This window comes from Pristiophorus japonicus, unplaced genomic scaffold (assembly GCF_044704955.1).
Source record: "Pristiophorus japonicus isolate sPriJap1 unplaced genomic scaffold, sPriJap1.hap1 HAP1_SCAFFOLD_743, whole genome shotgun sequence".
Taxonomy (NCBI): domain Eukaryota; kingdom Metazoa; phylum Chordata; class Chondrichthyes; family Pristiophoridae; genus Pristiophorus; species Pristiophorus japonicus.
The window spans coordinates 41,005-63,059 of NW_027254659.1; the positions used below are offsets into that span (position 1 = coordinate 41,005).

Sequence of the window (22,055 nt, forward strand, 5' to 3'; positions counted from 1 at the left end):
TTCCCCCCCCTCTTCCCCCCCTCTCTCCTCCCCCCCCTCTCTCTTCCCCCCCTCTCTCTTCCCCCCCCTCTCTCTTCTCCCCCCCCTCTCTCTTCCCCCCCCTCTCTCTTCTCCCCCCCCCTCTCTTCTCTCCCCCCCTCTCTCTTCTCCCCCCCCCTCTCTCTTCTCCCTCCCTCCCTCCCTCCCTCTCTCTCCCTCCCTCTCTTGCTCAGCGGCACGAACGGCTGCAGAATTCTCCCTGGCTGAAGCACTTTCACACAGGTAGGAAGATGGTTTATTTAATCTTTTCTTGGCTTATAAATGTTTATTCAGGTTGGATTTATTTGTATAATATTTGTAGAAGTATAAATAAGGATTTATTGTCGAATTTAATGAGTTCCCTTCCCCCTCCCTCCCCCCACCTCGTTCTGGACGCCTAATTTGTAACCTGCGCCTGATTTTTTAATGTGTAGAACAGGTTTTTTCAGTTCTACAAAAATCTTCACTGGCTCCATTCTACTTTACTTTGGAGTACATTTTCACTGTGGAAACTTTCAAATCAGGCGTCAGTGGCCGGACACACCCCCTTTTGAAGAAAAAATTCTGTTCCAAACTAGAACTGTTCTACCTGACTAGAACTGCAGAAAAAATAATGTGGAGAATTGCGATTTCTAAAATAGTCCGTTCTCCACCAGTTGCTCCTAAAAATCAGGCGTGAATCATGTGGAAACTTGGGCCTAATGAGTGCAGCACATAGTCTTGGCTCAGACTTCAGTGCAGTACTGAAAGAAAAGGCTTTCTCAGGGAAACCTGCGATGGGTAATAAATGCAGCCTTGCCACCATCGCCCACATCCTGAATGTGGCTCAAGATGTGGTTCTTGTACCCTTCAGTGCAGCGTCAACCTGAAAATAAATACATCCACTGTCAGTCATCATTGATAACATAATCTGGACATCAGGTGGGTGTTAACTATTGGTGCTGCAGGGAGCCTCGCCAACGGGCAGAGCAAATTGAAAATTTGTGCATGCACGACCTACAATTTTTTATCATTTGCGCTGACAGTGGATGAAGCTCTCTGCCATTGTACAAATCTCACAATTTATAAATGAATTAGTAATGGCCCTGAAATTGCGGTCGGAGGCTTCCCGCGGGTGGATGCCGCCGACCACAAAAATATTTACAAATGTCCCGGAGGAACAAAGACTTCTACCCCGCGGCCTCGATGCACAGCCCAGTGCAGAGGCCCACTTATTCCAGGAGGATATGTGCATCCTGGGATCACGTGGGACTAGACCAGCAATCACAATGTAGTATTCTCATTCACAGTAATAGGAGCTCCGAGCTCCCATTACTCTCAATGAGAATACCCCTAAAAATAAATAACACCCACAAACATAAATAAAAAAAACACTACTTTTTAAAAATTAAGGGAGATTGCATTAAATGTTTTAGAGAAAATTTCATTTTTTTTTAATTAAAAGAAAAATGTTTTAATAGTGTTAAAAATAAACTTACCATCATAGACAGTGTTTTTAATATAAAGATAAGTAACAACATTTATTTTTCTATCTATTAAAACTCATACGTGGTAAAAGCAGACCTTATGCCTGCTTTTACCAGGCATAAGAATTTGAAGGAAATTTGCTGGGCAACAGTTGAGCAAATAACTCAAATCTCAGCCCGTGAAGGCCCTTCTCCCAGGGGTGCATGCAATCGCATGTGTCGGGTTCAGGCGCATGCTCGTGTGCCTAAACCCGGAACTTGCGGGGCCTCTTTGGGCACTTGCACACATCATACGCACCCGGAGAGGCCGCAATTTCAGGGCCAATGTTTCCTTATTGAGTAAGAAAAACTGTGTATGTCTTCAGTGTGTATTCACGCTATAATATGGGTAAAAATCTAGACTCATAATTGCTTGCTTTATATAAAACATGTAGAAACAGAAATATTTAAAAAATCTTACTAAGCTACAAATATCCATTATTAGCTACAAGTTAAAAAGATCGACAGTTAACATGAGTATAATTTTTCCTATTATTTGTTTATATGTTTTACACAACACGCTTATTCCTCACTGTAAAACATTGCCCATGCTTCATAAATTTGAAGTGGATGGGCAGGTGATTGATCCTGTGGCTTTAAGAATATTATTTTCTAACCTGCTTTCAGGTGGCACCTCATTAATGCAGGAGAATTGAGGTCCCATGAAGGGGGAGCTACAAGATTTTGCCCCTCCCTCAATCGCCAAATTGCCTGCGAATGCTGGCTCCGCATCGGACTGGTGACACCATTGTTCTGACAATAATGAAAATCAGCCCCATGATTTCTAGACATCTCAACTGAGTTTCTAGTGAGTCTCTCTAGTGAGTCTCCATGATAGCAGTGGAGATTTGCAAAATTACTCCCTGGATTTAGAGCACCCAGCGTTCCTATGAATTTCAGATTACAGGAGTTTTTATAATTCATTCTTGGGATGTGAGCATCGCTGACAATGCCGACATTTATTATCCATCTCTAGTCACCCTTGAGAAGCTGGACCACAGATACAGAAAGTCATCAAACAAAGAAAGCACAGTGGTTTATTTTTAAACACCATGTAACAATAACTCAATATTTTTGTTTTAATTAATCAAATATAATTCCAGGGGTGTATGCATATTACATAAGAACATAAGAACATAAGAAATAGGAGCAGGAGTAGGCCATTCGGTCCCTCGAACCTGCTCTGCCATTTAGTACGATCATGGCTGATCCGATCATGGACTCAGGTCCACTTCCCTGCCCGCTCCCCATAACCCCTTATTCCCTTATCGGTTAAGAAACTGTTTATCTGTCTTAAATTTATTCAATGTCCCAGCTTCCACAGCTCTCTGAGGCAGCGAATTACACAGATTTTCAACCCTCTGAGAAAATAAATTTCTCCTCATCTCAGTTTTAAATGGGAGGCCCCTTACTCTAAGATTATGCCCTCTAGTTCTAGTCTTCCCCCATCAGTGGAAACATCCTCTCTGCATCCACCTTGTCAAACCCCCTCATAATCTTATACGTTTCGATAAGATCACCTCTCAATCTTCTGAATTCCAATGAGTAGAGGCCCAACCTACTCAACCTTTCCTCAAAGGTCAACCCCCTCATCTCCGGACTCAACCTAGTGAACCTTTTCTGAACTGCCTCCAAAGCAAGTATATCCTTTCTTAAATATGGAAACCAAAACATCACGCAGTATTCCAGGTGTGGCCTCACCAATACCCTGTATAACTGTAGCAAGACGTCCCTGCTTTTATACTCCATCCCCTTTGCAATAAAGGCCAAGATACCATTGGCCTTCCTGATCACTTGCTGTACCTGCATACTATCCTTTTGTGTTTCATGCACAAGTACCTCCAGGTCCCACTGTACTGCAGCACTTTGCAATCTATCTCCATTTAAATAATAACTTGCTCTTTTTTTTCTGCCAAAGTGCATGACCTCACACTTTCCAACATTATACACCATCTGCCAAATTTTTGCCCACTCACTTAGCCTGTCTATGTCCTTTTGCAGATTTTTTGTGTCCTCCTCACACATTGCTTTTCCTCCCATCTTTGTATCGTCAGCAAACTTGGTTACTTTACACTCGGTCCCTTCTCCCAAGTCGTTAATATAGATTGTAAATAGTTGGGGTCCCAGCACTGATCCCTGCCGCACCACACTAGTTATTGATTGCCAACCCGAGAATGAACCATTTATCCTGACTCTCTGTTAGTTAGCCAATCCTCTATCCATGCTAATATATTACCCCAAACCCCGTGAACTTTTATCTTATGCAGTAACCTTTTATGTGGCACCTTGTTAAATGCCTTCTGGAAGTCCAAATACGCCACATCCACTGGTTCCCCTTTATCCACCCTGTTCATTACATCCTCAAAGAATTTCCACAAATTTGTCAAACATGACTTCCCCTTCATAAATCCATGCTGACTCTGCCTGACCGAATTATGCTTTTCCAAATGTCCTGCTACTGCTTCTTTAATAATGGACTCCAACATTTTCCCAACCACAGATGTTAAGCTAACTGATCTATAGTTCCCCACTTTTTGTCTGCCTCCTTTTTTAAATAGGGGCGTTACATTTGCAGTTTTCCAATCTGCTGGGACCTCTTCAGAATCCAGGGAATTTTGGTAAATTACAACCAGTGCATCCACTATCCCTGCCGCCACTTCTCTTAAGACCCTAGGATGCAAGCTATCAGATCCAGGGGATTTATCTGCCTTTAGTCCCATTATCTTACTGAGTACCACCTCCTTAGTGATTGTGATTGTGTTCCTCCCTCCCATACCCCTTGACTATCCACTGTTGTTATTGTTAGTGTCCTCTACCATAAAGACTGATACAAAGTATTTGTTCAGAGTTTCTGCCATCTCCATGTTCACCATTACTAATTCCCCGGTCTCGTCCTCTAAGGGACCAACATTTACTTAAGCCACTCTTTTCCTTTTTATATACCTATTGAAACTCTTGCTATCTGTTTTTATATTTTGTGCTAGTTTACTTTCATAGTCTATCTTCCCTTTCTTAATCATTTTATTAGTCATTCTTTGCTGGCTTTTTAAAGCTTTTCAATCTTCTGTCCTCCCACTAGTTTTGGCCACCAGCAGGAAAGCTTAACATTTGACATTTATGTTGTCATAAATCTCTATCCTGGAAGGATATGTTGATGGGGTTCAATGTAGTAGGGTGGGAGGAAGCTCATGTGAAGCATAAAAACCTGCATGGAACCAATTGGGCCGAATGGTCTGTTCCTATGATGAACATTATCTGTGTAATTCTGTGAAATCTTGCTCACTGTGACAGCAAAAAATCCTCCAAACTTAAACGAAAATTACGCTGCCTTAGCAGTATTTTTGAAGCTGTACATTGGGTTATGATGTTTTAGCAATCAGACATTACATTCCAAAACCCGCCTACTACTATAATAAAAACGATTCCTTGCCACACAGTCACAGAGAAATGTTCATAGCATCACAATTACTATCGCTACTCTGTGTTATTAAAAATAAAACAATAGTACCTCCACATTGTGTGTTAAAAAAAGTTATACTCTCTTTTGAAAAATGTAAAACCACTGAAAAAAATGTCTGAAAATTTTTGTTAACCTAAACTGAAAAAGAAGCACTCATCAAAATCGGATTTAACATCAAATTATGATTTATTTTATAAAAAGATCAATTTCGTTATCTGCTGGAAGGCCTGTGAGATGAGGCTTCTGCTCTGCACTGGGGATCTGTGATATCACCATGGGCAGCAACCCAGAGCAGCTCAACGGGAAACAACAGAAGGCCACAACTTCAGACCAACATGACAGCCGATCCATAGGAACAACCACGACATGCGAAGATTCTTCAGCGCAGTCAAGCCCACCTACAGATCAAGCACCCAAAGCCCGATCCCACTGCTGGCAAACAACGGAGAGACACTCATTAAGGACACCGAGGCAGTCAGGGCCTGCTGGAAGGAGCACGTCGAAGATCTCCTTAACCGAGACTCTGCCTTTGACACAAGTGTCCTTGACTCCATCCTGCAGCATGCAATCCGCCACCATCTCAGCAAAACCCCAGCCCTGCACAAGGTAGAAAAGTCAGCTCAAAAACAACAAGGCATCAGGAGCAGATGGAATCCCAGCCGAGGTACTAAAGTATGGTGGAGAAACATGATTGGCACGAATGCATGACCTCATCTCTCTTATCTGGAAGGAGGAGAGCATGCCAGGAGATCTCAGAGATGCCGTAATCGTGACCATCTTTAAAAAGGGGGCCAAGTCCGACTGCAGTTACTACAGAGGAATCTCCCTGCTGTCGGCCACTGGGAAAGTCATTGCAAGAATCCTCCTCAATCTCGTCTTCTCCCTGTGGTTGAAGAGCTCCTCCCAGAGTCGCAATGCGGATTCCGCCCACTAAGGGATAGAACGAACATGATCTTCACCGCGCAACAACTACAAGAGAAATGCTGGGAACAGCACCAACTCTTGTACATGGCCTTCTTTGACCTCACAAAGGTCTTTGACACTGTCAACCGCGAGGGACTATGGAGGGTCCTCCTCCATTTCGGCTGCTCCCAAAAGTTTGTCACCATCCTCCGCCTGCTCCATGATGACATGCAAGCCATGATCCTGACCAACGGATCCACCACAGACCCAACCCACATCTGGACTGGGGTCAAGCAGGGCTGGTCATCGCATCAACGCTGTTCTCGATCTTCCTTGCTGCAATACTTAATCTCACTCTCAACAAGCTCCCCGCTGGAGTGGAATGAAACAATAGAACCAATGGGAACCTGTTCACCCTTCCCCACTTCCAGGCTAGAACTGAGGTCGCCCTATCCTCTGTCACGAGCTACAGTACGCGGACGACGCTTGCCTCTGCGCACACTCAGAGGCCGAACTCCAAGCCATCATCAACACCTTCACCGAGGCGTATGAAGCATGGGCCTTACACTAAACATCCGTAAGACAAAGGTCCTCCACCAACCTTGACACCGCCACACAGCACTGTCCCCCGGTTATCAAAATCCATGGTGAGGCCTTGGACAATGTGGACCATTTTCTATACCTTGGGAGCCGAGTATCAGCAAGGGCAGGCATCGATGAGGAGGTCCAACACTGCCTCCAGTGTGCCAGCGCAGCCTTCAGTCGCCTGAGGAATAGAGTGTTCGAAGACCAGGACTTCAAATCTGGCACCAAGCTTATAGTCTACAGGGCAGTAGTAATACCCGCCCTCCTATATGGCTCAGAAACGTGGACCATATACAGCAGGCATCTCAAAGCGCTGGAGAAGTACCACCAACGCTGCCTCGGCAAGATCCTGCAAATTCACTGGGAGGATAGGCGCACCAACATCAGTGTTCTTGCTCAGGCCATCCCCAGCATCGAAGCACTGACCACGCTCGACCAGCTCCGTTGGGCAGGCCACATTGTCCACATGCCCGACACGAGACTCCCTAAGCAAGTGCTCTACTTGGAACTCCTACACGGCAAGCAAGCCCCAGGTGGGCAGAGGAAATGTTTCAAGGACACCCTCAAAGCCGCCTTGAAAAAGTGCAATATCCCCACCAGCAGCTGGGAATCCCTGGCCCAAGACCATCCAAAGTGGAGGAAGAACATTCCGGAGGGTACTGAGCACCTCGAGTCCCGTAGCGCAGATAGCGGAAGGAGCGTGCGGTGAACCATATGCAGCACCCACCCTTTCTTTAAATCATTGTTTTCCCCACCTGTGACAGAGACTGTAATTTCCACATTGGACTGTACAGCCACCTGAGAACTCACTTTTAGAGTGGAAGCAAGTCTTCCTTGATATCAAGGGACTGCCTATGATGATGTGAGGAACATAGTGTTATATATGTAAACTTGTATTTACTCTGTACAGCTAACAGAGGGCTCATCCCTGGGAGTCCCAAGGGATCCCATAATCCCTTGGGATCAAAGATATTTAAGGAGGTTTCACAGGTTGGAGAGGCACTCTGGAGACCTGCAATAAAAGACTAAGGTCACACGTTACTTTGAGCTCACAGTGTTCAGTCTGATTCTTTCTCCATACAAACAACTGGCAACGAGATACAGATAGTGAACCCAAAGATGCAGAGAACAGTGGGCATCCTGGAGAAATTCTCGGAGGGAGATGACTGGGAAACTTTTGTGGAGAAACTCGACCAATACTTTTTGGCCAACGAGCTAGATGGGAAGAGAGTGCTGCCAAACGAAGGGCGATCCTCCTCACCTTCTGTGGGCCACCAACGTATGGCCTCATGAAGAATCTGCTCACTCCAGCGAAACCCACGGAGAAATCGTACAACAATTTGTGCACACTGGTCTGAGAGCATTTGAACCCGAAGGAAAGCGTTCTGATGGCGAGGAAGTGGTGAGTTATGTCACTGAGCTAAGGCGCCTTGCAGGACATTGCGAATTTGAAGAACATTTGGAGCACATGCTCAGAGACTTTTTCGTACTTGGCATTGGCCATGAAACCATACTTCGCAAACTTTTGACTGGGGAGACCCAAACCTTGAGTAAGGCCATAGCGATAGCCCAGGCATTCGTTGCCACCAGTGACAATACAAAGCAAATCTCTCAGTACACAAGTGCTGCTACAAGTACTGTGAACAAAGTGATGTTGTTTTCAAATCGTAACGTACGAAAAAGTCACACATACCTGCAGCTGCACATCCACAGATGTCTGAGTCCACCATCAAGGGTGATGAATGCAAGGCCATTAATACCTTGTCGGCGCTGCGCGGGTGATCATCGTTTCCATTTATGCCGATTCAAAGAGTACATTTGCAAGGGCTGTGGAACAATGGGACACCTCCAACGAGTGTGCAGGCGAACTGCAAAGCCTGTTAAACCTGAAAACCACCACGTTGCAGAGGAGGACAGATCCACGGAGGATCACGATGAACCAGAGCCTCAGATCGAGGAGGCAGAGGTACATGGGGTACACACATTCACCACGAATTGTCCCCCGATAATGCTGAATGTTGAACTAAATGGACTCCCAGTGTCAATGGAGCTGGACACGGGCGCGAGCCAATCCATCATGGGCAAAAAGACTTTCGATGGTTGTGGTACAACAAGACCTCAAGGCCAGTCTTAACTCCAGTTCGCACGAAACTAAGAACTTACACAAAAGAACTGATTCCTGTAATTGGCAGTGCTACCACAAAGGTCTCCTACAATGGAGTGGTGCACAAGCTACCACTCTGGGTGGTACCGGGCGATGGTCCTACGCTGCTCGGCAGGAGCTGGCTGGGAAAGATACGCTAGAACTGGGACGACGTCCGAGCGCTATCGCCTGCTGATGACACTTCGTGTGCCCAGGTCTTAAACAAATTTCCTTCGCTGTTCAAACCAGGCATCGGGAAATTCAAAGGAGCAAAAGTGCAGATCCATCTAATTCTGGGGGCGCAATCCATTCATCACAAGGCGAGAGCAGTACCGTGCATGATGAGAGAAAGGGTAGAGATTGAGCTAGACCGGCTGCAAAAAGAGGGCATCATTTCACCGATCGAGTTCAACGAGTGGGCCAGTCCTGTTGTCCCAGTCCTAAAGGGAGACGGCACCGTCAGAATCTGTGGCAATTACAAAGTAACTATCAGTCGTTTTTCCCTGCAGGACCAATATACACTACCAAAGGCCGATGACCTCTTTGCTACGCTGGTGGGAGGAAAGACATTCGCGAAGCTGGATCTGACTTCAGCCGACATGACGCAGGAACTGGAGGAATCATCGAAGGCCCTCACCTGCATCAACACGCACAAAGATCTTTTTGTTTATAATAGATGCCCATTTGGCGATATTCCAGAGAAATGTGGAAAGTTTACTGAAGTCGGTCCCGCACACATGTGGTCTTCCAGGACGACATCTTGGTCACAGTTCGGAACACAGTCGAGCATCTGCAGAACCTGGAGGAGGTTCTTAGTTGACTCAACCGCATGGGGTTCAGATTAAAATGCTCCAAGTGCATTTTCCTGGTGCCTGAAGTGGAGTTCTTGCGAAGGAGGATTGCGGCGGACGGCATCAGGCAAAGACAGAGGCAATTGAGAACGCACCGAGGCCACAGAACGTGATGGAGCTGCGGTCGTTTCTGGGACTCTTGAACTACTTTGGTAACCTCTTACCGGATCTCAGCACACTCTTAGAACCACTACATGTCTTACTACAAAAAGGGGCAAAAAGGGGCAAAAGCCAAGAAAATGCCTTTGTAAAAGCAAGAAAATTATTATGCTCAAACAAATTGCTTGTGTTGTATGATCAGTAGCGGGAGTCTGGGGAGTCCGAGGCCTATAAAAGACCCGAGAGTCGAGAAGGTGTGAGTTCGAGCAGTGTGAGTCCGGGCAGTCAGAGGCCTATAAAAGGCCGGAGAGTCGAGGAGGCAGGAGTTCGAGCAGTGGGAGTCCAGGGAGTCGGAGGACTATAAAAGGCCCGAGAGTCGAGGAGGCGGGAGTTCGAGCAGCGGGAGTCCGGGCAGTCAGAGGCCTATAAAAGGCCAGAGAGTCGATGAGGCAGGAGTTCGAGCAGCGGGAGTCCGGGGAGTCTGAGGCCTATAAAAAGCTCGAGAATTCAGGAGGCGGGAGTTTGAGCAGTGGGAGTCCGGGAAGTCGGAGGCCTATAAAAGGTCCGAGAGTCAAGGAAGCGTCGGAGAGGCCAGCTGGTGCAGAGACAGAAGGTAAACAAAGAAGCAGAAAGAAATCGAAAGGTGACGTCACAGCCAATGGGGTAAGTGATTGGCTGGTGATTGGTGAGTAGTTTTTCTTTCTCTTTTCCTTTATCAGTAGATAACCTTTATTGTTATTGTTGCCAAATTAAGTTAATCTAGGGGTTAGGTCATGGCAGGAGAGCTCGGACACGTGTCATGCACCTCCTGTGCTATGTGGGAACTCAGGGACGCTTCCAGTGTCCCTGACGACTACATGTGCTGGAAGTGTATCCTGCTGCAGCTCCTGACAGACTGCATTGCGGCACTGGAGCTGTGGGTGGATTCACTCTGGAGCATCCGTGATGCTGAGGATGCCGTGAATAGCACGTTTAGTAAGTTGTTCATACCGCAGATAAAGGTTACACAGACATATAGGGAACGGGTGACCAACAGGAAGAGCAGTGGAAGGAAGGTAGTGCAGAGGTCCCTTGCGGTCATCCTCCTCCAAAACAGATACACCGTTTTGGGTACTGCTGGGGAGATGACTCATCAGGGGAGGGCAGCAGCAGCCAAGTCCATGGGTGGCTCTGCTGCACAGGAAGGCAGGAAAAAGAAGGGGAATAGATCGACGTTTCTGCGGCCGCAATCGAGACTCCAGCATGGTATGTTGCCTCCCTGGTGCAAGAGTCAAGTATGTCTCGGAGCGGTTGCAGGACATGTTGGAGGGGGAGGGTGAACAGCCAGTTGTCATGGTGCATATAGGTACCAACGATATAGGTAAAAAACGGGATGAGATCCTACAAACTGAATTTAGGGAGCTAGGAGTAAAATTAAAAAGTAGGACCTGAAAGGTAGTAATCTCAGGATTGCTACCAGTGCCACGTGCTAGTCAGAGTAAGAATCGCAGGATAGCTCAGATGAATATGTGGCTTGAGAAGTGGTGCAGAAGGGAGGGATTCAAATTCCTGGGACATTGGAACCGATTCTGAGGGTGGTGGGACCAGTACAAACCGGACGGTCTGCACCTGGGCAGGACCGGAACCGATGTCCTGGGGGAGTGTTTGCTAGTGTGTTGGGGAGGGGTTAAACTAATATGGCAGGGGGGTGGGAACCTGTGCAGGGAAACAGAGGGAAGTAGAATGGGGGCAGAAGCAAAAGATAGAAAGAAGAAAAGTAAAAGTGGAGGGCAGAGAAACCCAAGGCAAAATCAAAAAGGGCCACATTACAGCAAAATTCTAAAGAGGCAAAGTGGGTTAAAAAGACAAGCCTAAAGGCTCTGTACCTCACTGCGAGGAATATTCGTAATAAAGTGGATGAATTAACTGCACAGGCAGCAATTAATGAATATGATAAAATTGGCATCACGGCGACATGGCTCCAGGGTGACCAAGGCTGGGAACTCAACATCCAGGGGTATTCAACATTCAGGAAGGATAGGCAGAAAGAAAAAGGAGGTGGGGTAGAGTTGCTGGTTAAAGAGGAAATTAACACAATAGTAAGAAAGGACATTAGCTTGGATGATGTGGAATCTGTATGGGTGGAGTTGCGGAATACCAAAGGGCAGAAAATGCTAGTGGGAATTGTGTACAGACCACCAAACAGTAGTAGTGAGGTTGGGGACATCATCAAACAAGAAATTAGGGATACGTGCGATAAAGGTACAGCAGTTATCATGGGCGACTTTAATCTACATATAGATTGGGCTAACCAAGCTGCTAGCAATACGGTGGAGGAGGATTTCCTGGAGTGTTTTAGGGATGGTTTTCTAGACCAATATGTCGAGGAACCAACTAGAAGGCTGGCCATCCTAGACTGGGTGATGTGTAATGAGAAAGGACTAATTAGCAATCTTGTTGTGCGAGGCCTCTTGGAGAAGAGTGACCATAATATGGTAGAATTCTTTATTAAGATGGAGAGTGACACAGTTAATTCAGAGACTAGGGTCCTGAACTTAAGGAAAGGTAACTTTGATGGTATAAGACGTGATTTGGCTAGAATAGACTGGCAAATGATACTTAAAGGGTTGACGGTGGATAGGCAATGGCAAACATTTAAAGATCACATGGATGAACTTCAACAATTGTACATCCCTGTCTGGAGTAAAAATAAAACGGGGAAGGTGGCTCAACCGTGGCTAACAAGGGAAATTAAGGATAGTGTTAAATCCAAGGAAGAGGCATATAATTTGGCCAGAAAAAGCAGCAAACCTGAGGACTGGGAGAAATTTAGAATTCAGCCGAGGAGGACAAAGGATTTAATTAGGAGGGGGGAAATTGAGTATGAGAGGAAGCTTGCCAGGAACATAAAAATTGACTGCCAAAGCTTCTATAGTTATGTGAAGAGAAAAAGATTAGTGAAGACAAACGTAGGTACCTTGCAGTCAGATTCAGGTGAATTTGTAATGGGGAACAAAGAAATGGCAGACCAGTTGAAGAAATACTTTGGTTCTGTCTTCACGAAGGAAGACACAAATAATCTTCCGGAAATACTAGGGGACCAAGGGTCTTGTGAGAAGGAGGAACTGAAGGAAATCCTTACTAGGCAGGAAATTATGTTATGGAAATTGATGGGATTGAAGGCCGATAAATCCCAGGGGCCTGATAGTCTGCATCCCAGAGTACTTAAGGAAGTGGCCATAGAAATAGTGGATGCATTGGTGATCATTTTCCAACTGTCGATCGACTCTGGATCAGTTCCTATGGACTGGAGAGTAGCTAATATCACAGCACTTTTAAAAAAGGAGGGAGAGAAAAAACGGGGCATTATAGACCGGTTAGCCTGACATCAGTAGTGGGGAAAATGTTGGAATCAATTATTAAAGGTGAAATAGCAGCGCAGTTGGAAAGCAGTGACAGGATTGGTCCAAGTTACCATGGATTTATGAAAGGTTGACAAATCTTCTGGAATTTTTTGAGGATGTAACTAGTAGAGTGGACAAGGGAGAATCAGTGCATGTGGTGTATTTGGACTTTCAAAAGGCTTTTGACAAGGTCTCACACAAGAGATTGGTGTGCAAAATTAAAGCACATGGCATGGGGAGTAATGTACTGATGTGGATAGAGAACTGGTTGGCAGACAAGAAGCAGAGAGTCGAGATAAACGGATCCTTTTCAGAATGGTAGGCAGTGACTAGTGGGGTGCCGCAGGGCTCAGTGCTGGAATGCCAGCTACTTACAAGATACATTAATGATTTAGATGAAGGAATTGAGTGTAATATCTCTAAGTTGGCAGCTGACACTAAGCTCGGTGCGGTGTGAGCTATGAGGAGGACGCTAAAAGGCTGCAGGGTGACTTGGACAGGTTAGGTGAGTGGGCAAATGCATGGCAGATGCAATATGATGTGGATAAATGTGAGGTTATCCATTTTGGTGACAAAAGCACAAAGGCAGAATATTATCTGAATGGCGGCAGATTAGGAAAAGCGGAGGTGCAACGAGACCTGGGTGTCATGGTACATCAATCATTGAAAGTTGGCATGTAGGTATAGCAGGCGGTGAAGAAGGCAAATGGTATGTTGGCCTTCATAGCTAGAGGTTTTGAGTATAGGAGCAGGGAGGTCTTACTGCAGTTGTACAGGGCCTTGGTGAGGCCTCACATGGAATATTGTGTTTAGTTTTGGTCTCCTAATCTGAGGAAGGACGTTATTGCTATTGAGGGAGTGCAGCAAAGGTTCACCAGACTGATTCCCGGGATGGCAGGACTGACATATGAGGAGAGACTGGATCGACTGGGCCTGTATTCACTGGAGTTTAGAAGGATGAGAGGGGATCGCATAGAAACATATAAAATGCTGAGGAGACTGGACAGGTTAGATGCAGGAAGAATGTTCCCATTGTTTGGGAAGTCCAGAACCAGCGGACACAGTCTAAGGATAAGGGATAAGCCATTTAGGACTGAGATGAGGAGAAACTTCTTCACTCAGAGAGTTGTTAACCTGTGGAATTCCCTACCGCAGAGAGTTGTTGATGCCAGTTCATTGGATATATTCAAGAGGGAGTTAGATATGGCCCTTACGGCTGAAGGGATCAAGGGGTATGGAGAGAAAGCAGGAAAGGGGTACTGAGGTGAATGATCAGCCATGATCTTATTGAATGGTGGTGCAGGCACGAAGGGCCGAATGGCCTACTCCTGCACCTATTTTCTATGTGTCTATATTTCTATCCATGTAAGCGTTTGGTACTAGCATGTGATGCATCATCATATGGCGTCGGGTGTGTATTGAACAAGCTAATGATTTCGGGAAACTGCAACAAAAGAACATAAGAACATAAGAATTAGGAACAGGAGTAGGCCATCTAGCCCCTCGAGCCTGCTCCGCCATTCAACAAGATCATGACTGATCTGGCCGTGGACTCAGCTCCACTTACCCGGCCGCTCCCCATAACCCTTAATTCCCTGATTGGTTAAAAATCTACCTATCTGTGATTTGAATACATTTAATGAGCTAGCCTCAACTGCTTCCTCGGGCAGAGAATTCCACAGATTCACAACCCTCTGGGAGAAGAAATTCCTTCTCAACTCGGTTTTAAATTGGCTCCCCCGTATTTTGAGGATGTGCCCCCTTGTTCTAGTCTCCCCAACCAATGGAAACAACCTCTCTGCCTCTATCTTGTCTATCCCTTTCATTATTTTAAATATTTCTATAAGATCACCCCTCATCCTTCTGAACTCCAACGAGTAAAGACCCAGTCTACTCAATCTATCATCATAAGGTAACCCCCTCATCTCCGGAATCAGCCTGGTGAATCGTCTCTGTACCCCCTCAAAGCTAGTATATCCTTCCTTAAGTAAGGTGTCCAAAACTGCACGCAGTACTCCAGGTGTGGCCTCACCAATCCCTTGTACAGTTGCAGCAGGACCTCCCTGCTTTTGTACTCCATCCCTCTCGCAATGAAGGCCAACATTCCATTCGCCTTCCTGATTACCTGCTGCGCCTGCAAACTAACTTTTTGGGATTCATGCACAAGGACCCCCAGGTCCCTCTGCACCACAGCATGTTGTAATTTCTCCCCATTCAAATAATATTTCCTTTTACTGTTTTTTTTCCAAGGTGGATGACCTCACATTTTCCGACATTGTATTCCATCTGCCAAACCTTAGCCCATTCGCTTAACCTATCTCAATCTCTTTGCAGCTTCTCTGTGTCCTCTACACAACCCGCTTTCCCACTAATCTTTGTGTCATCTGCAAATTTTGTTACACTACAGTCTGTCTTCTTATGCATCCAGGAGTCTGTCTAAGGCTGAGAGAGCTTACAGCATGATTGAGAAAGAAGCGTTAACGTTAATGTCTATGGGGTAAAGAAAATGCATCAATACCTGTTTGGGCTAAAATTCGAATTGGAAACTGACCATAAGCCACTTATATCCCTGTTTTCCGAGAGTAAAGGGATAAATACCAACGCATCGGCCCACATCCAGAGATGGGCACTCACGTTGTCCGCATACAACTACGCCATCCGCCACGGGCCAGGCACAGAAAACTGCGCCGATGCTCTTAGTAGGCTGCCATTGCCCACCACAGGGGTGGAAATGGCGCAGTCCGCAGATCTAGCCATGGTTATGGAAGAATTTGAGTGAGCAATCACCTGTCACTGCCCGGTAGATCAAAACCAGAACAAGCCAGGACCCCTTATTATCTCTAGTCAAAAGCTGTGTGCATCACGGGAGCTGATCCAGTGTCCCAGTGGAAATGCAGGATAAGATAAAGTCGTTCCAACGGCGCAAAAATGAAATGTCTATTCAGGCAGACTGCCTTCTGTGGGTCAATCGAGTAGTGGTCTCCAAGAAGGGGACCTCCAGAGTACCCACCCAGGCATCGTAATGATGAAAGCGATAGCCAGATCCCACGTGTGGTCACCCGGTATCGATGCGGACTTAGAGTCCTGCGTTCACAGATGTAATACATGCTCGCAGTTAAGCAATGTACCCAGGGAGGGGCCGCTAAGTTTATGGTCTTGTCCCTCCAAACCATGGCCTAGGGTACACGTCGACTATGCAGGCCCGTTCTTGGGTAAAATGTTCCTTGTGGTTGTCGACACGTCCTCCAAATGGATTAAATGTGAGATAAGGTCGGCTAGCACGTCTGCTGCCACTACTGAAAGCCTGCGAGCCATGTTTGCCTGGTGAGCGACAATGGGCCATGTTTTACCAGTGCTGAGTTCAAAGAATTCACGACCCGTAACGGGATCAAGCACGTCACATCTGCCCCGTTTAAACCAGCGTCCAATGGTCAGGCAGAGAGAGCAGTGCAAACCATCAAGCAAACTTGAAGAGGGTAACTGAAGGCTCACTGCAGACTTGCCTATCCCGAGTCCTGCTTAGCTACCGCATGAGACCTCACTCACTCACTGCAATCCCACCTACTGAACTGCTCATGAAAAGAGCACTTAAGACAAGGCTCTCGTTAGTTCACCCTGATCTACATGAACAGGTAGAGAGCAGGCGGCTTCAACAAAGTCCATACCATGATTGCGCAAATAAGTCAAGCAAGATTGAAATCAATAATCCTGTATTTGTATTAAATTATGGACAAGGTCCCAAGTGGCTTCCCGGCACTGTCGTGGCCAAAAGAGGAGCAGGGTGTTTCGGGTCAAACTTTCAAATGGACTCATTCACCGGAAACACTTGGACCAAATCAAACTCAGATTCACGGACTTTCCTGAGCAACCCACCTTGGACCCTACCTTTTTTGATCCCCCAACATACACACCAGTGGCAACCGGCACCACGGTTGACCAGGAAGCAGCCCAGCAGGGGATAACACACCAGGCAGCCCAGCAAGGCCAGCTGCATAACAGCCCAGCGAGGGCCCAACAAATGATTCAACAACACCAGTTTTCACACCGAGATGATCAACCAGGGCAAGAAGGGCCCCAGATCGACTCACATTGTAAATAGTTACAGTATTGACTTTGTGCGGGGGGGAGTGTTGTTATATATGTAAACTTGTATTTACTCTGTACAGCCACCAGAGGGCTCATCCCTGGGAATCCCAAGGGATCCCATAATCCCTTGGGAGCACAGGTCTTTAAGAAGGCTTCATAGGTTGGAGAGGCACTCTGGAGACCTGCAATAAAAGACTAAGGTCATACGTTACTTTGAGCTCACAGTGTTCAGCCTGACTCTTTCTCCATACACAACACATAGTAACAGAAGTAGGCCATTTAGCTCCTCAAGCTTGTTCTGCCATTCAATGAGATTATGGCTGATCTGTGATCTAACTTCACATACCTGCCTTTGCCTCATATCCCTTAATACCTTTGGTTAACATAAATGTGTCGATCTTAGATTTAAAAATAACAATTAATCTAGCATCATTTGCCATTTGTGGAAGAGAGTTCCAAATTTCTACCACCCTTCGTGTGTAGAAGTGTTTCCTAATTTAACTCCTGAAAGGTCTGGCTCTAATTTTTAGACTATGTCCCCTAGTCCTAGTTGCCCCAACCAGCAGAAATAGTTTCTCTCCATCTACCCTATCTGTTCTCCTAATATCTTGAAAACTTCGAACAGATCACACCTTAATCTAAATTCCAATGGCATAGGAGAGTGAGGGATCTGGGACATCTGGCGAGTGAGTTCCCATTGTCCGTGGCCTCTCAGTGGCGGAGCAGATGGCGCAAGTGAGGTCGACCTGGAGTCCAGGCCTGAATTGTGGCCTGGCAGGTAGTTACTGCCACTTTCTGGGGAGGGGGTAAGATTCTTCCACTGCAGTATGCAGCCTCTGGGGCAGGCCGGTTCCTTTGGCAGTATTTAAATCAACAAATTTCTCCTTGGCAGGGTCAGCAGGACAAGTCCTGGGTGGGAGCATCCTATCACTTACACAAGGCTGCATATCCTGCCATGGCTTTTGGGGATGGTTCGCTATCGGGTCATTGGAGCCCTTCCTGATCCTATCTTTGCCTGAAATCGACACATGCACATCCAACAGGAGATGTTGATTAGTGATCGATTTTTCTCTTCCCTCACCTATAAATAACGAGGAAAATTGTGGTACCTCACTCGCACCTTGGCTGAATTTGCCTTCAGCATAAACCAGGAATCAAACCTGGAATCTAATGATTTGCATTGCACAATGCACTCAGTGAATTTATATACTGGGCAAAGGGTGGCCACATTCCGAGTATCTTAATATTTCATATTTTGTTTTCTATTTTATTTTGGGCTCATCCAGGTAAGAGATGTTAATATTGTGGAATGGAATAATTTCCCCATTGTCAACATCATACACTAAAGGGCAGCTGTAACACAGGCCAGCTGTAGAATAAAGCTCCTCCTACTTTGCTCCAACATTGAGGCTATTTCCAACCTCAAAGGATGCACCAGTATAAATGTTTCTGCTTCCTATTCCACCTATCATTCGATCCAAAAATTATTGACCTTTTTGGCACATTCCCAGCGTTATTCCACAAATTCCACCATAATTTCTGGCATTTTATGGTATCAATCGAATTATGGAAGAATCAACTAAGGACAACAGCTTGAGAATATATAGCTCCTTTAACATAGAAAATTGGCCCTTGGTACTTTACAGAGGCATAATTGGACAAAAAGCAACACGATGGCAAAAAAGGAGCTATTAGGAGGGGTGATTAAAAGCTTGGTCAAAGAGGTAGGTTATAAGGAAGGTCTTAAAGGAGGAGGGAAAGTTGAGGGGTTTAGAGAGGGAATTCCAGAACGTAGGGCCAAGGCAGCTGAAAATGTGACCGCTGGAATTTTTAGTTTGAAATTAGATACCTGTTGCTCCCTGAACTGCAGTGAAAGTTTGTATTCTAACAGCCGTCTCACACAGATCTCTTCTTTAAAGATCTTCCTGTTCTGTTGAACTTTTACAAATAATTTATCTTCAGTCGGCTTTCTGGTGATTTTCAAAACATTCATTTGGCTGCTTTCCTATCAACATAAACACCATACCTGTTCTGATAAAAACAAAAGATAACAACCCTCCCCAAAAACCCAAGCAAACCTCTCTTGTCACATTAAGAACTCCCTTCCACATACAGCTTACCTTTAATGTGCAATGTAAACGGGTGGAAGTAATGCTGGGTGAGATTTCTGCCCAAAGATTTGGAAATCCTTCAATACTACTGCAGGCCCTTATTAGCAAGTAGGATGCAACTTAACTAAACTCCCGCTCAGAGATTTTATTAAGCAAGCATTCACTAGTGAATGAGGAAACATAGAAACATAGAAAATAGGTGCAGGAGCAGGCCATTCGGCCCTTCAAGCCTGCACCACCATTCAATAAGATCATGGCTGATCATTCCTTCAGTACCCCTTTCCTGCTTTCTCTCCATACCCCTTGATCCCTTTAGCCATAAGGGCCATATCTAACTCCCTCTTGAATATATCCAATGAACTGGCATCAACAACTCTCTGCGGCAGGGAAGTCCACAGGTTAACAACTCTCTGAGTGAAGAAGTTTCTCCACATCTCAGTCCTAAATGGCCTGCCCCTTATCCTGTGTCTCCTGGTTCTGGACTTCCCCAACATCGGGAACATTCTTCCCGCATTTAACCTGTCCAGTCCCGTCAGAATCTTATATGTTTTTATGAGATCCCCTCTCATCCTTCTAAACTCCAGTGTATAAAGGCCCCCAAAGTGGATAACCTCACATTTATCCACATTATACTGCATCTGCCATGTATTTGCCCACTCGCCTAACCTGTCCAAGTCACCCTGCAGCCTCTTTGCGTCCTCCTCACAGCTCACAGCACCACCCAGTTTCGTGTCATCTGCAAACTTGGAGATATTACACTCAATTCCATCATTTAAATCATTAATATATATATTGTAAAGAGCTGGGGTCCCAGCACTGAGCCCTGCGGCACTCCACTAGTCACTGCCTGCCATTCTGAAAAGGACCCGTTTATCCCGACTCTCTGCTTCCTGTCTGCCAACCAGTTTTCTATCCACGTCAGTACATTACCCCCAAGATGTCTAATTGAAGGATTAAGCCCAGTCAAAAAATGAATGGGGTCGGATGACATCACTGGATGTTGGTTTTCCCAGTTACTACACAACCAGCTCGTGATAGTAAGAGTGTTCCCACCAAGTGGAAATTTTAGTTCTAAATATGAAATTCTAACATACCATTTTGATCATATTGCTGAAGTCAGACTTTAATTCTTTGTTTTCCTCAAATTGCTTTATCTTTAATTAATTTTTCAGAGATGTGGTCACCAGCTGCCATATTCTTGGCTTTGGATTCTTGCCCTGAGTTCTAATCTTTCCTCTGAAGGACTTCCATCTAAAATGAAAAATAAATTGAGTTAGCATATTTTACATAATGAAAGGGGAGCATTACAGGACAAAATTTAAGTTTATTAATGATCAGATCGTAATTAACATATCTGTTTACCCATAAATAAACTATAAGTAGGTTGGCAGATAAGGCTGGATAGATGTGTGTTATTTCCTTTTGCTTTATGCAAAAACTAGATGACAGCTTCTTTACAAAATTATTTAAAACATAGTGTAAAGTATGAAGTGGGGCTTTCGAGCTCTGTTATAATTAAAGGGTTAAGAATTACAGGAGGCCAAATTGTTGAACCACAGGAGGCCAAACTATTGAACCACAAATAGCCAAACTGTTGAACCACAGGAGGTCCAGAAGGGCAGCTAAACAGGGCAAGAGGTCAAAAGTCTCATGTTGGAAAAACTCCATTTAGTATGAGACAAAGGCGACTGATTGTGTGATGCGAAAGGGAATTCGTCAAGCAACAATTGTGCACACGGGCTTTGGGCCAATTAAACGGCACAGGGGGGCCGTGCACGAGGCTGACATGTATCATTAAGTGTATAAAAGGTTTCTTGGAACTTTGTATCATTGGAGAGGCCTGGCAACAGACAACCAGCAGGCAAGTTCCCCACCGGTGTAAAATAAAGACTATTTGAATCTTCAAACCCAGATCTGGTGTTGAGTATTTATTTTAAATACTCCACGACAATGATTCAAATAGAGCATGTAGTGCAACACCCACACCCTGGCCGGCATCTTCCCAGCCCTGCGAGTGCAGATTTGGAGGCGGCTCTGATTGACAGCGGGTCGGGATCCTGCTCTAAACCTGCCTCTGTGTGAGTTTCTGACCTGACAAGTCTGCGTGCGGATCACAGACCTGACAGCAAGCGGCAGGTCAGTTAATTAAAGTCGTTAAGGGGTAGTTGAATGCTACTTAAGAGCATTTAAAGCAGGCACTTACAATCTTACCAACCTTCTGACGGGTTTGCCGTACCTCGGGGAACACGGCAGGGGTAAGTGGAGTCAGGTTCTCAATGACTCTATTGCTTTGGCAAGTTGACAGCTGAAGAAGTGGGACAAAAGTTATAATTTCACAGCTGTTCACTTTCCAATGTCAGAATCTGAAGCCTTCAGGAACTGGAAGAAACTTTTGAGCCGAATGCAGTTGGAAGTGTTTGCAGTGAACTGTCCATTCACTGTCATCTCCTTGGAACAATCTCTCTTACCATTGACAGATCTCTTCTGTCATTTCAACCTCACCTGCCATCTACTCCAACAGCATTGGTGCCCTTGAAAAAATCTCACCTTGGTCCATGGAATCCCACCACGATCAGCACCAACACCAAAATCACCAGGCACACGAGCGTCGCCAACAATAACACCAACCTTCTCCGCAATCACCTGGTGCTGCACAGAACACGGGGCATCAGCACCCAACCACATTGCTGCCAGGGATGGCCACACCATGGCTACATTTACTTCATTTGATGCTGTGCACCTTGGCCCCACACCAGCTCCATAGAGCATTCCTGCAATGCCCAAACCATTCCTTTCACACTCATCACCATTGTGAAGGGTACCGTTATGTCTTACCATTCACTACAACTCACTAAGCCACTTCCAAAGGTGCACACAAATCTGTCCAAGAACACGAAGTGTTCAAAATAAA

The 22,055-nt window shown here is 45.6% G+C and overlaps 1 long non-coding RNA gene across 1 annotated transcript in view; it reads right to left on the minus strand.

The window, feature by feature from the left end:
- Positions 1 to 638: 638 nt before the first annotated feature.
- Positions 639 to 22,055, minus strand: part of LOC139256593 (uncharacterized) — a 31,421-nt gene continuing 10,004 nt past the window's right edge. Inside the window, exons 2-3 of the long non-coding RNA XR_011592189.1 lie at positions 20,239 to 20,395; positions 639 to 883 (exon numbers count right to left, since the gene is read on the minus strand). This is a non-coding gene — a long non-coding RNA (uncharacterized lncRNA). The remainder of the gene's footprint in view (positions 884 to 20,238; positions 20,396 to 22,055) is intronic.